Source organism: Oryzias latipes, chromosome 18 (genome assembly GCF_053564925.1).
Source record: "Oryzias latipes strain Hd-rR chromosome 18, Olatipes_Hd-rR_3.1".
Lineage (NCBI taxonomy): Eukaryota > Metazoa > Chordata > Actinopteri > Beloniformes > Adrianichthyidae > Oryzias > Oryzias latipes.
This window is the reverse complement of record NC_136254.1, coordinates 33,066,570-33,078,720: the sequence shown is the minus strand read 5'-3', so window position 1 is coordinate 33,078,720 and position 12,151 is coordinate 33,066,570. Positions and strand designations below refer to the sequence as shown.

General features: G+C 44.4%; 13 non-coding genes across 13 annotated transcripts; all 13 read right to left on the bottom strand.

Moving 5' to 3' along the window:
- Window positions 1-507: 507 nt before the first annotated feature.
- On the bottom strand, window positions 508-579 carry trnat-ugu (transfer RNA threonine (anticodon UGU)). The gene has a single exon. It is a non-coding gene; the product is annotated as a tRNA-Thr (tRNA).
- A 399-nt stretch (window positions 580-978) lies between these two features.
- trnam-cau (transfer RNA methionine (anticodon CAU)) lies at window positions 979-1,050 on the bottom strand. The gene has a single exon. It is a non-coding gene; the product is annotated as a tRNA-Met (tRNA).
- A 1,067-nt stretch (window positions 1,051-2,117) lies between these two features.
- On the bottom strand, window positions 2,118-2,189 carry trnat-ugu (transfer RNA threonine (anticodon UGU)). Its single transcript has one exon. It is a non-coding gene; the product is annotated as a tRNA-Thr (tRNA).
- Window positions 2,190-2,576: 387 nt separating this feature from the next.
- On the bottom strand, window positions 2,577-2,648 carry trnam-cau (transfer RNA methionine (anticodon CAU)). The gene has a single exon. It is a non-coding gene; the product is annotated as a tRNA-Met (tRNA).
- Window positions 2,649-3,715: 1,067 nt separating this feature from the next.
- On the bottom strand, window positions 3,716-3,787 carry trnat-ugu (transfer RNA threonine (anticodon UGU)). The gene has a single exon. It is a non-coding gene; the product is annotated as a tRNA-Thr (tRNA).
- Window positions 3,788-4,174: 387 nt separating this feature from the next.
- Window positions 4,175-4,246, bottom strand: trnam-cau (transfer RNA methionine (anticodon CAU)). The gene has a single exon. It is a non-coding gene; the product is annotated as a tRNA-Met (tRNA).
- Window positions 4,247-5,313: 1,067 nt separating this feature from the next.
- On the bottom strand, window positions 5,314-5,385 carry trnat-ugu (transfer RNA threonine (anticodon UGU)). The gene has a single exon. It is a non-coding gene; the product is annotated as a tRNA-Thr (tRNA).
- Window positions 5,386-5,783: 398 nt separating this feature from the next.
- Window positions 5,784-5,855, bottom strand: trnam-cau (transfer RNA methionine (anticodon CAU)). The gene has a single exon. It is a non-coding gene; the product is annotated as a tRNA-Met (tRNA).
- A 1,067-nt stretch (window positions 5,856-6,922) lies between these two features.
- trnat-ugu (transfer RNA threonine (anticodon UGU)) lies at window positions 6,923-6,994 on the bottom strand. The gene has a single exon. It is a non-coding gene; the product is annotated as a tRNA-Thr (tRNA).
- Window positions 6,995-8,520: 1,526 nt separating this feature from the next.
- trnat-ugu (transfer RNA threonine (anticodon UGU)) lies at window positions 8,521-8,592 on the bottom strand. Its single transcript has one exon. It is a non-coding gene; the product is annotated as a tRNA-Thr (tRNA).
- A 1,526-nt stretch (window positions 8,593-10,118) lies between these two features.
- trnat-ugu (transfer RNA threonine (anticodon UGU)) lies at window positions 10,119-10,190 on the bottom strand. Its single transcript has one exon. It is a non-coding gene; the product is annotated as a tRNA-Thr (tRNA).
- Window positions 10,191-10,589: 399 nt separating this feature from the next.
- On the bottom strand, window positions 10,590-10,661 carry trnam-cau (transfer RNA methionine (anticodon CAU)). The gene has a single exon. It is a non-coding gene; the product is annotated as a tRNA-Met (tRNA).
- Window positions 10,662-11,728: 1,067 nt separating this feature from the next.
- On the bottom strand, window positions 11,729-11,800 carry trnat-ugu (transfer RNA threonine (anticodon UGU)). The gene has a single exon. It is a non-coding gene; the product is annotated as a tRNA-Thr (tRNA).
- Between the last annotated feature and the right edge of the window lie 351 nt (window positions 11,801-12,151).

Genomic DNA, 12,151 nt, shown 5'->3' with positions numbered 1-12,151 from the left:
GATGTCAAGAGTTTGAGTGTGATATAACCAACTGCAATAGTGGGGTTTGAGGCGTTTTTTTAAGTTCTCTTACGGCGCCATTCTGGATTGCTAGACAAGGTGCAGGATAAAGGACGAGCAGCAAAGTCTGTAAGAACCTGTCCTTTAATAGTCCATTTGTAAGAAAGGGCCAGTTGAACTGGTACAGAGTTAATGCCCAAGGTCTTGGAAGTGAATCTAAAATTCCCCTCTCCTAGTAGTCCCACAAGACTTTGTTTAATGTTTAGTCTCCCTACGCCATTGCAGGCACCAATGTGAATAGAGCCCATGGTGTTCGGCCGGATAGACCTACACCTTACCACTTGTGAACCATGTCTTGGTATGCGTAAAGGTAAAGAAAGAGCTTTATTGGCAGGGCCTGCAACACAAAATGAAGCAACGTGCTCTGTGCATATACAAGTGAGCAAAGGGTTTTTAATCACATTGCACTTGCCAGGTTGTTTGTGGTTAGTCTACCAATGCCATTTCAGGCACGGATGGGGATTGAACCCATGATTTTTGGTTTACACGACCAACGCCTTACCACTGGGCCACCATGCCTCTTGACACCCTGATGGAAAGAAAGAACTCTATTGACATGTCCTGCTACTCAAAAGCAAGTATTGACACTGGCGCAGTCATAGGAACATGGGCTTTCCACAAAACAGAGTGGAGGCGGTGAGCTTTATCAACGGAACTGTGTGGGGAAGAAAATGGTTGCCTGAAAGAATGCTCCATGAGAGAGTTAAACATTGTGAGTGTGTGAAGATTCTACCTCTTTGTGCAGTTTGGCAACTAAGTTCTCAATGAGGCGCTGTTAGCTTGAAAAAAGAAGCGCAGTGGCTGACGCTGGGGTTGTTCCTAAAGTAAGATGAGAGAAAGCCCATTAAACTGCATTTTCAGTAGGAGGCATGCATTATTTAATGTCATGGCAATAATCTGCCCTGTCATCATCATAGTTAGCAGAGGATGGTTTCGATCCATCGACCTCTGGGTTATGGGCCCAGCACGCTTCCGCTGCGCCACTCTGCTTCTGTTGTCTTCTCTGTCAGTGTTTTTGGCACCAGTTTGAGTCTGATATACCTGCCTAAGCAGACCTAAGGTTTCAGGATAAATTGCCTGAAAATGCTCGCCTGAGAGAATGCTTCATGAAAGAGTTAAACAATACGCCCATTTAACATTCTACCTCTTTGTGCTGTTTGGCAAAGTGCTAAGTGCTCAATGAAGGTGCCGTTAGCATGAAAGAGAAGCTAAATGGCACAAGCCGGTGTTGTTTAAAGGGAGATAAATTTGTCATGCTAGCTAGACATTTTGATGGGCTTGAAAAACGAAAGTTTTTTTCGGCTGGATTCACCATTCCCCAATATGATATCTACAAACTGAGAATAGACAAGGCCCGCCAAAAAACTTGTTTTCAGTAGGATGCAGGCAATAATAATAGAGACTAAAGCCACATTTCCCCTAAAAACAAGGCGATATGCTGAAAGACAAACTAGTTAGCAGAGGATGGTTTCGGTCCATCGACCTCTGGGTTATGGGCCCAGCACGCTTCCGCTGCGCCACTCTGCTTCTTGTTTGCAGTGATCACTGTTGATGTCAAGAGTTTGAGTGTGATATAACCAACTGCAATAGTGGGGTTTGAGGCGTTTTTTTAAGTTCTCTTACGGCGCCATTCTGGATTGCTAGACAAGGTGCAGGATAAAGGACGAGCAGCAAAGTCTGTAAGAACCTGTCCTTTAATAGTCCATTTGTAAGAAAGGGCCAGTTGAACTGGTACAGAGTTAATGCCCAAGGTCTTGGAAGTGAATCTAAAATTCCCCTCTCCTAGTAGTCCCACAAGACTTTGTTTAATGTTTAGTCTCCCTACGCCATTGCAGGCACCAATGTGAATAGAGCCCATGGTGTTCGGCCGGATAGACCAACACCTTACCACTTGTGAACCATGTCTTGGTATGTGTAAAGGTAAAGAAAGAGCTTTATTGGCAGGGCCTGCAACACAAAATGAAGCAACGTGCTCTGTGCATATACAAGTGAGCAAAGGGTTTTTAATCACATTGCACTTGCCAGGTTGTTTGTGGTCAGTCTACCAATGCCATTTCAGGCACGGATGGGGATTGAACCCATGATTTTTGGTTTACAAGACCAACGCCTTACCACTTGGCCACCATGCCTCTTGACACGGTGATGGAAAGAAAGAACTCTATTGACATGTCCTGCTACTCAAAAGCAAGTATTGACACTGGCGCAGTCATAGGAACATGGGCTTTCCACAAAACAGAGTGGAGGCGGTGAGCTTTATCAACGGAACTGTGAGGGGAAGAAAATGGTTGCCTGAAAGAATGCTCCATGAGAGAGTTAAACATTGTGAGTGTGTGAAGATTCTACCTCTTTGTGCAGTTTGGCAACTAAGTTCTCAATGAGGCGCTGTTAGCTTGAAAAAAGAAGCGCAGTGGCTGTTTCTAAAGTAAGATGAGAGAAAGCCCATTAAACTGCATTTTCAGTAGGAGGCATGCATTATTTAATGTCATGGCAATAATCTGCCCTGTCATCATCATAGTTAGCAGAGGATGGTTTCGATCCATCGACCTCTGGGTTATGGGCCCAGCACGCTTCCGCTGCGCCACTCTGCTTCTGTTGTCTTCTCTGTCAGTGTTTTTGGCACCAGTTTCAGTCTGATATACCTGCCTAAGCAGACCTAAGGTTTCAGGATAAATTGCCTGAAAATGCTCGCCTGAGAGAATGATTCATGAAAGAGTTAAACAATACGGCCATTTAACATTCTACCTCTTTGTGCTGTTTGGCAAAGTGCTAAGTGCTCAATGAAGGTGCCGTTAGCATGAAAGAGAAGCTAAATGGCACAAGCCGGTGTTGTTTAAAGGGAGATAAATTTGTCATGCTAGCTAGACATTTTGATGGGCTTGAAAAACGAAAGTTTTTTTCGGCTGGATTCACCATTCCCCAATATGATATCTACAAACTGAGAATAGACAAGGCCCGCCAAAAAACTTGTTTTCAGTAGGATGCAGGCAATAATAATAGAGACTAAAGCCACATTTCCCCTAAAAACAAGGCGATATGCTGAAAGACAGATTAGTTAGCAGAGGATGGTTTCGGTCCATCGACCTCTGGGTTATGGGCCCAGCACGCTTCCGCTGCGCCACTCTGCTTCTTGTTTGCAGTGATCACTGTTGATGTCAAGAGTTTGAGTGTGATATAACCAACTGCAATAGTGGGGTTTGAGGCGTTTTTTTAAGTTCTCTTACGGCGCCATTCTGGATTGCTAGACAAGGTGCAGGATAAAGGACGAGCAGCAAAGTCTGTAAGAACCTGTCCTTTAATAGTCCATTTGTAAGAAAGGGCCAGTTGAACTGGTACAGAGTTAATGCCCAAGGTCTTGGAAGTGAATCTAAAATTCCCCTCTCCTAGTAGTCCCACAAGACTTTGTTTAATGTTTAGTCTCCCTACGCCATTGCAGGCACCAATGTGAATAGAGCCCATGGTGTTCGGCCGGATAGACCAACACCTTACCACTTGTGAACCATGTCTTGGTATGCGTAAAGGTAAAGAAAGAGCTTTATTGGCAGGGCCTGCAACACAAAATGAAGCAACGTGCTCTGTGCATATACAAGTGAGCAAAGGGTTTTTAATCACATTGCACTTGCCAGGTTGTTTGTGGTCAGTCTACCAATGCCATTTCAGGCACGGATGGGGATTGAACCCATGATTTTTGGTTTACAAGACCAACGCCTTACCACTTGGCCACCATGCCTCTTGACATGGTGATGGAAAGAAAGAACTCTATTGACATGTCCTGCTACTCAAAAGCAAGTATTGACACTGGCGCAGTCATAGGAACATGGGCTTTCCACAAAACAGAGTGGAGGCGGTGAGCTTTATCAACGGAACTGTGTGGGGAAGAAAATGGTTGCCTGAAAGAATGCTCCATGAGAGAGTTAAACATTGTGAGTGTGTGAAGATTCTACCTCTTTGTGCAGTTTGGCAACTAAGTTCTCAATGAGGCGCTGTTAGCTTGAAAAAAGAAGCGCAGTGGCTGTTTCTAAAGTAAGATGAGAGAAAGCCCATTAAACTGCATTTTCAGTAGGAGGCATGCATTATTTAATGTCATGGCAATAATCTGCCCTGTCATCATCATAGTTAGCAGAGGATGGTTTCGATCCATCGACCTCTGGGTTATGGGCCCAGCACGCTTCCGCTGCGCCACTCTGCTTCTGTTGTCTTCTCTGTCAGTGTTTTTGGCACCAGTTTGAGTCTGATATACCTGCCTAAGCAGACCTAAGGTTTCAGGATAAATTGCCTGAAAATGCTCGCCTGAGAGAATGATTCATGAAAGAGTTAAACAATACGGCCATTTAACATTCTACCTCTTTGTGCTGTTTGGCAAAGTGCTAAGTGCTCAATGAAGGTGCCGTTAGCATGAAAGAGAAGCTAAATGGCACAAGCCGGTGTTGTTTAAAGGGAGATAAATTTGTCATGCTAGCTAGACATTTTGATGGGCTTGAAAAACGAAAGTTTTTTTCGGCTGGATTCACCATTCCCCAATATGATATCTACAAACTGAGAATAGACAAGGCCCGCCAAAAAACTTGTTTTCAGTAGGATGCAGGCAATAATAATAGAGACTAAAGCCACATTTCCCCTAAAAACAAGGTGATATGCTGAAAGACAGATTAGTTAGCAGAGGATGGTTTCGGTCCATCGACCTCTGGGTTATGGGCCCAGCACGCTTCCGCTGCGCCACTCTGCTTCTTGTTTGCAGTGATCACTGTTGATGTCAAGAGTTTGAGTGTGATATAACCAACTGCAATAGTGGGGTTTGAGGCGTTTTTTTAAGTTCTCTTACGGCGCCATTCTGGATTGCTAGACAAGGTGCAGGATAAAGGACGAGCAGCAAAGTCTGTAAGAACCTGTCCTTTAATAGTCCATTTGTAAGAAAGGGCCAGTTGAACTGGTACAGAGTTAATGCCCAAGGTCTTGGAAGTGAATCTAAAATTCCCCTCTCCTAGTAGTCCCACAAGACTTTGTTTAATGTTTAGTCTCCCTACGCCATTGCAGGCACCAATGTGAATAGAGCCCATGGTGTTCGGCCGGATAGACCAACACCTTACCACTTGTGAACCATGTCTTGGTATGCGTAAAGGTAAAGAAAGAGCTTTATTGGCAGGGCCTGCAACACAAAATGAAGCAACGTGCTCTGTGCATATACAAGTGAGCAAAGGGTTTTTAATCACATTGCACTTGCCAGGTTGTTTGTGGTCAGTCTACCAATGCCATTTCAGGCACGGATGGGGATTGAACCCATGATTTTTGGTTTACAAGACCAACGCCTTACCACTTGGCCACCATGCCTCTTGACATGGTGATGGAAAGAAAGAACTCTATTGACATGTCCTGCTACTCAAAAGCAAGTATTGACACTGGCGCAGTCATAGGAACATGGGCTTTCCACAAAACAGAGTGGAGGCGGTGAGCTTTATCAACGGAACTGTGTGGGGAAGAAAATGGTTGCCTGAAAGAATGCTCCATGAGAGAGTTAAACATTGTGAGTGTGTGAAGATTCTACCTCTTTGTGCAGTTTGGCAACTAAGTTCTCAATGAGGCGCTGTTAGCTTGAAAAAAGCAGCGCAGTGGCTGACGCTGGGGTTGTTTCTAAAGTAAGATAAGAGAAAGCCCATTAAACTGCATTTTCAGTAGGAGGCATGCATAATTTATGTCATGGCAATAATCTGCCCTGTCATCATCATAGTTAGCAGAGGATGGTTTCGATCCATCGACCTCTGGGTTATGGGCCCAGCACGCTTCCGCTGCGCCACTCTGCTTCTGTTGTCTTCTCTGTCAGTGTTTTTGGCACCAGTTTCAGTCTGATATACCTGCCTAAGCAGACCTAAGGTTTCAGGATACATTGCCTGAAAATGCTCGCCTGAGAGAATGCTTCATGACAGAGTTAAACAATACGGCCATTTAACATTCTACCTCTTTGTGCTGTTTGGCAAAGTGCTAAGTGCTCAATGAAGGTGCCGTTAGCATGAAAGAGAAGCTAAATGGCACAAGCCGGTGTTGTTTAAAGGGAGATAAATTTGTCATGCTAGCTAGACATTTTGATGGGCTTGAAAAACGAAAGTTTTTTTCGGCTGGATTCACCATTCCCCAATATGATATCTACAAACTGAGAATAGACAAGGCCCGCCAAAAAACTTGTTTTCAGTAGGATGCAGGCAACAATAATAGAGACTAAAGCCACATTTCCCCTAAAAACAAGGCGATATGCTGAAAGACAGATTAGTTAGCAGAGGATGGTTTCGGTCCATCGACCTCTGGGTTATAGGCCCAGCACGCTTCCGCTGCGCCACTCTGCTTCTTGTTTGCAGTGATCACTGTTGATGTCAAGAGTTTGAGTGTGATATAACCAACTGCAATAGTGGGGTTTGAGGCGTTTTTTTAAGTTCTCTTACGGCGCCATTCTGGATTGCTAGACAAGGTGCAGGATAAAGGACGAGCAGCAAAGTCTGTAAGAACCTGTCCTTTAATAGTCCATTTGTAAGAAAGGGCCAGTTGAACTGGTACAGAGTTAATGCCCAAGGTCTTGGAAGTGAATCTAAAATTCCCCTCTCCTAGTAGTCCCACAAGACTTTGTTTAATGTTTAGTCTCCCTACGCCATTGCAGGCACCAATGTGAATAGAGCCCATGGTGTTCGGCCGGATAGACCAACACCTTACCACTTGTGAACCATGTCTTGGTATGTGTAAAGGTAAAGAAAGAGCTTTATTGGCAGGGCCTGCAACACAAAATGAAGCAACGTGCTCTGTGCATATACAAGTGAGCAAAGGGTTTTTAATCACATTGCACTTGCCAGGTTGTTTGTGGTCAGTCTACCAATGCCATTTCAGGCACGGATGGGGATTGAACCCATGATTTTTGGTTTACAAGACCAACGCCTTACCACTTGGCCACCATGCCTCTTGACACCCTGATGGAAAGAAAGAACTCTATTGACATGTCCTGCTACTCAAAAGCAAGTATTGACACTGGCGCAGTCATAGGAACATGGGCTTTCCACAAAACAGAGTGGAGGCGGTGAGCTTTATCAACGGAACTGTGAGGGGAAGAAAATGGTTGCCTGAAAGAATGCTCCATGAGAGAGTTAAACATTGTGAGTGTGTGAAGATTCTACCTCTTTGTGCAGTTTGGCAACTAAGTTCTCAATGAGGCGCTGTTAGCTTGAAAAAAGAAGCGCAGTGGCTGTTTCTAAAGTAAGATGAGAGAAAGCCCATTAAACTGCATTTTCAGTAGGAGGCATGCATTATTTAATGTCATGGCAATAATCTGCCCTGTCATCATCATAGTTAGCAGAGGATGGTTTCGATCCATCGACCTCTGGGTTATGGGCCCAGCAAGCTTCCGCTGCGCCACTCTGCTTCTGTTATCTTCTCTGTCAGTGTTTTTGGCACCAGTTTCAGTCTGATATACCTGCCTAAGCAGACCTAAGGTTTCAGGATAAATTGCCTGAAAATGCTCGCCTGAGAGAATGCTTCATGACAGAGTTAAACAATACGGCCATTTAACATTCTACCTCTTTGTGCTGTTTGGCAAAGTGCTAAGTGCTCAATGAAGGTGCCGTTAGCATGAAAGAGAAGCTAAATGGCACAAGCCGGTGTTGTTTAAAGGGAGATAAATTTGTCATGCTAGCTAGACATTTTGATGGGCTTGAAAAACGAAAGTTTTTTTCGGCTGGATTCACCATTCCCCAATATGATATCTACAAACTGAGAATAGACAAGGCCCGCCAAAAAACTTGTTTTCAGTAGGATGCAGGCAATAATAATAGAGACTAAAGCCACATTTCCCCTAAAAACAAGGTGATATGCTGAAAGACAGATTAGTTAGCAGAGGATGGTTTCGGTCCATCGACCTCTGGGTTATGGGCCCAGCACGCTTCCGCTGCACCACTCTGCTTCTTGTTTGCAGTGATCACTGTTGATGTCAAGAGTTTGAGTGTGATATAACCAACTGCAATAGTGGGGTTTGAGGCGTTTTTTTAAGTTCTCTTACGGCGCCATTCTGGATTGCTAGACAAGGTGCAGGATAAAGGACGAGCAGCAAAGTCTGTAAGAACCTGTCCTTTAATAGTCCATTTGTAAGAAAGGGCCAGTTGAACTGGTACAGAGTTAATGCCCAAGGTCTTGGAAGTGAATCTAAAATTCCCCTCTCCTAGTAGTCCCACAAGACTTTGTTTAATGTTTAGTCTCCCTACGCCATTGCAGGCACCAATGTGAATAGAGCCCATGGTGTTCGGCCGGATAGACCAACACCTTACCACTTGTGAACCATGTCTTGGTATGCGTAAAGGTAAAGAAAGAGCTTTATTGGCAGGGCCTGCAACACAAAATGAAGCAACGTGCTCTGTGCATATACAAGTGAGCAAAGGGTTTTTAATCACATTGCACTTGCCAGGTTGTTTGTGGTCAGTCTACCAATGCCATTTCAGGCACGGATGGGGATTGAACCCATGATTTTTGGTTTACAAGACCAACGCCTTACCACTTGGCCACCATGCCTCTTGACACGGTGATGGAAAGAAAGAACTCTATTGACATGTCCTGCTACTCAAAAGCAAGTATTGACACTGGCGCAGTCATAGGAACATGGGCTTTCCACAAAACAGAGTGGAGGCGGTGAGCTTTATCAACGGAACTGTGTGGGGAAGAAAATGGTTGCCTGAAAGAATGCTCCATGAGAGAGTGAAACATTGTGAGTGTGTGAAGATTCTACCTCTTTGTGCAGTTTGGCAACTAAGTTCTCAATGAGGCGCTGTTAGCTTGAAAAAAGAAGCGCAGTGGCTGTTTCTAAAGTAAGATGAGAGAAAGCCCATTAAACTGCATTTTCAGTAGGAGGCATGCATTATTTAATGTCATGGCAATAATCTGCCATGTCATCATCATAGTTAGCAGAGGATGGTTTCGATCCATCGACCTCTGGGTTATGGGCCCAGCACGCTTCCGCTGCCACACTCTGCTTCTGTTGTCTTCTCTGTCAGTGTTTTTGGCACCAGTTTGAGTCTGATATACCTGCCTAAGCAGACCTAAGGTTTCAGGATAAATTGCCTGAAAATGCTCGCCTGAGAGAATGCTTCATGAAAGAGTTAAACAATACGGCCATTTAACATTCTACCTCTTTGTGCTGTTTGGCAAAGTGCTAAGTGCTCAATGAAGGTGCCGTTAGCATGAAAGAGAAGCTAAATGGCACAAGCCGGTGTTGTTTAAAGGGAGATAAATTTGTCATGCTAGCTAGACATTTTGATGGGCTTGAAAAACGAAAGTTTTTTTCGGCTGGATTCACCATTCCCCAATATGATATCTACAAACTGAGAATAGACAAGGCCCGCCAAAAAACTTGTTTTCAGTAGGATGCAGGCAATAATAATAGAGACTAAAGCCACATTTCCCCTAAAAACAAGGTGATATGCTGAAAGACAGATTAGTTAGCAGAGGATGGTTTCGGTCCATCGACCTCTGGGTTATGGGCCCAGCACGCTTCCGCTGCGCCACTCTGCTTCTTGTTTGCAGTGATCACTGTTGATGTCAAGAGTTTGAGTGTGATATAACCAACTGCAATAGTGGGGTTTGAGGCGTTTTTTTAAGTTCTCTTACGGCGCCATTCTGGATTGCTAGACAAGGTGCAGGATAAAGGACGAGCAGCAAAGTCTGTAAGAACCTGTCCTTTAATAGTCCATTTGTAAGAAAGGGCCAGTTGAACTGGTACAGAGTTAATGCCCAAGGTCTTGGAAGTGAATCTAAAATTCCCCTCTCCTAGTAGTCCCACAAGACTTTGTTTAATGTTTAGTCTCCCTACGCCATTGCAGGCACCAATGTGAATAGAGCCCATGGTGTTCGGCCGGATAGACCAACACCTTACCACTTGTGAACCATGTCTTGGTATGCGTAAAGGTAAAGAAAGAGCTTTATTGGCAGGGCCTGCAACACAAAATGAAGCAACGTGCTCTGTGAATATACAAGTGAGCAAAGGGTTTTTAATCACATTGCTCTTGCCAGGTTGTTTGTGGTCAGTCTACCAATGCCATTTCAGGCACGGATGGGGATTGAACCCATGATTTTTGGTTTACAAGATCAACGCCTTACCACTTGGCCACCATGCCTCTTGACACCCTGATGGAAAGAAATAACTCTATTGACATGTCCTGCTACTCAAAAGCAAGTATTGACACTGGCGCAGTCATAGGAACGTGGGCTTTCCACAAAACAGAGTGGAGGCGGTGAGCTTTATCAACGGAACTGTGAGGGGAAGAAAATGGTTGCCTGAAAGAATGCTCCAAGAGAGAGTTAAACATTGTGAGTGTGTGAAGATTCTACCTCTTTGTGCAGTTTGGCAACTAAGTTCTCAATGAGGCGCTGTTAGCTTGAAAAAAGAAGCGCAGTGGCTGACGCTGGGGTTGTTTCTAAAGTAAGATGAGAGAAAGCCCATTAAACTGCATTTTCAGTAGGAGGCATGCATTATTTAATGTCATGGCAATAATCTGCCCTGTCATCATCATAGTTAGCAGAGGATGGTTTCGATCCATCGACCTCTGGGTTATGGGCCCAGCACGCTTCCGCTGCGCCACTCTGCTTCTGTTGTCTTCTCTGTCAGTGTTTTTGGCACCAGTTTCAGTCTGATATACCTGCCTAAGCAGACCTAAGGTTTCAGGATAAATTGCCTGAAAATGCTCGCCTGAGAGAATGATTCATGAAAGAGTTAAACAATACGGCCATTTAACATTCTACCTCTTTGTGCTGTTTGGCAAAGTGCTAAGTGCTCAATGAAGGTGCCGTTAGCATGAAAGAGAAGCTAAATGGCACAAGCCGGTGTTGTTTAAAGGGAAATAAATTTGTCATGCTAGCTAGACATTTTGATGGGCTTGAAAAACGAAAGTTTTTTTCGGCTGGATTCACCATTCCCCAATATGATATCTACAAACTGAGAATAGACAAGGCCCGCCAAAAAACTTGTTTTCAGTAGGATGCAGGCAATAATAATAGAGACTAAAGCCACATTTCCCCTAAAAACAAGGCGATATGCTGAAAGACAGATTAGTTAGCAGAGGATGGTTTCGGTCCATCGACCTCTGGGTTATGGGCCCAGCACGCTTCCGCTGCGCCACTCTGCTTCTTGTTTGCAGTGATCACTGTTGATGTCAAGAGTTTGAGTGTGATATAACCAACTGCAATAGTGGGGTTTGAGGCGTTTTTTTAAGTTCTCTTACGGCGCCATTCTGGATTGCTAGACAAGGTGCAGGATAAAGGACGAGCAGCAAAGTCTGTAAGAACCTGTCCTTTAATAGTCCATTTGTAAGAAAGGGCCAGTTGAACTGGTACAGAGTTAATGCCCAAGGTCTTGGAAGTGAATCTAAAATTCCCCTCTCCTAGTAGTCCCACAAGACTTTGTTTAATGTTTAGTCTCCCTACGCCATTGCAGGCACCAATGTGAATAGAGCCCATGGTGTTCGGCCGGATAGACCAACACCTTACCACTTGTGAACCATGTCTTGGTATGTGTAAAGGTAAAGAAAGAGCTTTATTGGCAGGGCCTGCAACACAAAATGAAGCAACGTGCTCTGTGCATATACAAGTGAGCAAAGGGTTTTTAATCACATTGCACTTGCCAGGTTGTTTGTGGTCAGTCTACCAATGCCATTTCAGGCACGGATGGGGATTGAACCCATGATTTTTGGTTTACAAGACCAACGCCTTACCACTTGGCCACCATGCCTCTTGACACGCAAATGGAAAGAAAGAACTCTATTGACATGTCCTGCTACTCAAAAGCAAGTATTGACACTGGCGCAGTCATAGGAACATGGGCTTTCCACAAAACAGAGTGGAGGCGGTGAGCTTTATCAACGGAACTGTGTGGGGAAGAAAATGGTTGCCTGAAAGAATGCTCCATGAGAGAGTTAAACATTGTGAGTGTTTGAAAGAGTCTACCTCTTTGTGCAGTTTGGCAACTAAGTTCTCAATGAGGCGCTGTTAGCTTGAAAAAAGAAGCGCAGTGGCTGTTTCTAAAGTAAGATGAGAGAAAGCCCATTAAACTGCATTTTCAGTAGGAGGCATGCATTATTTA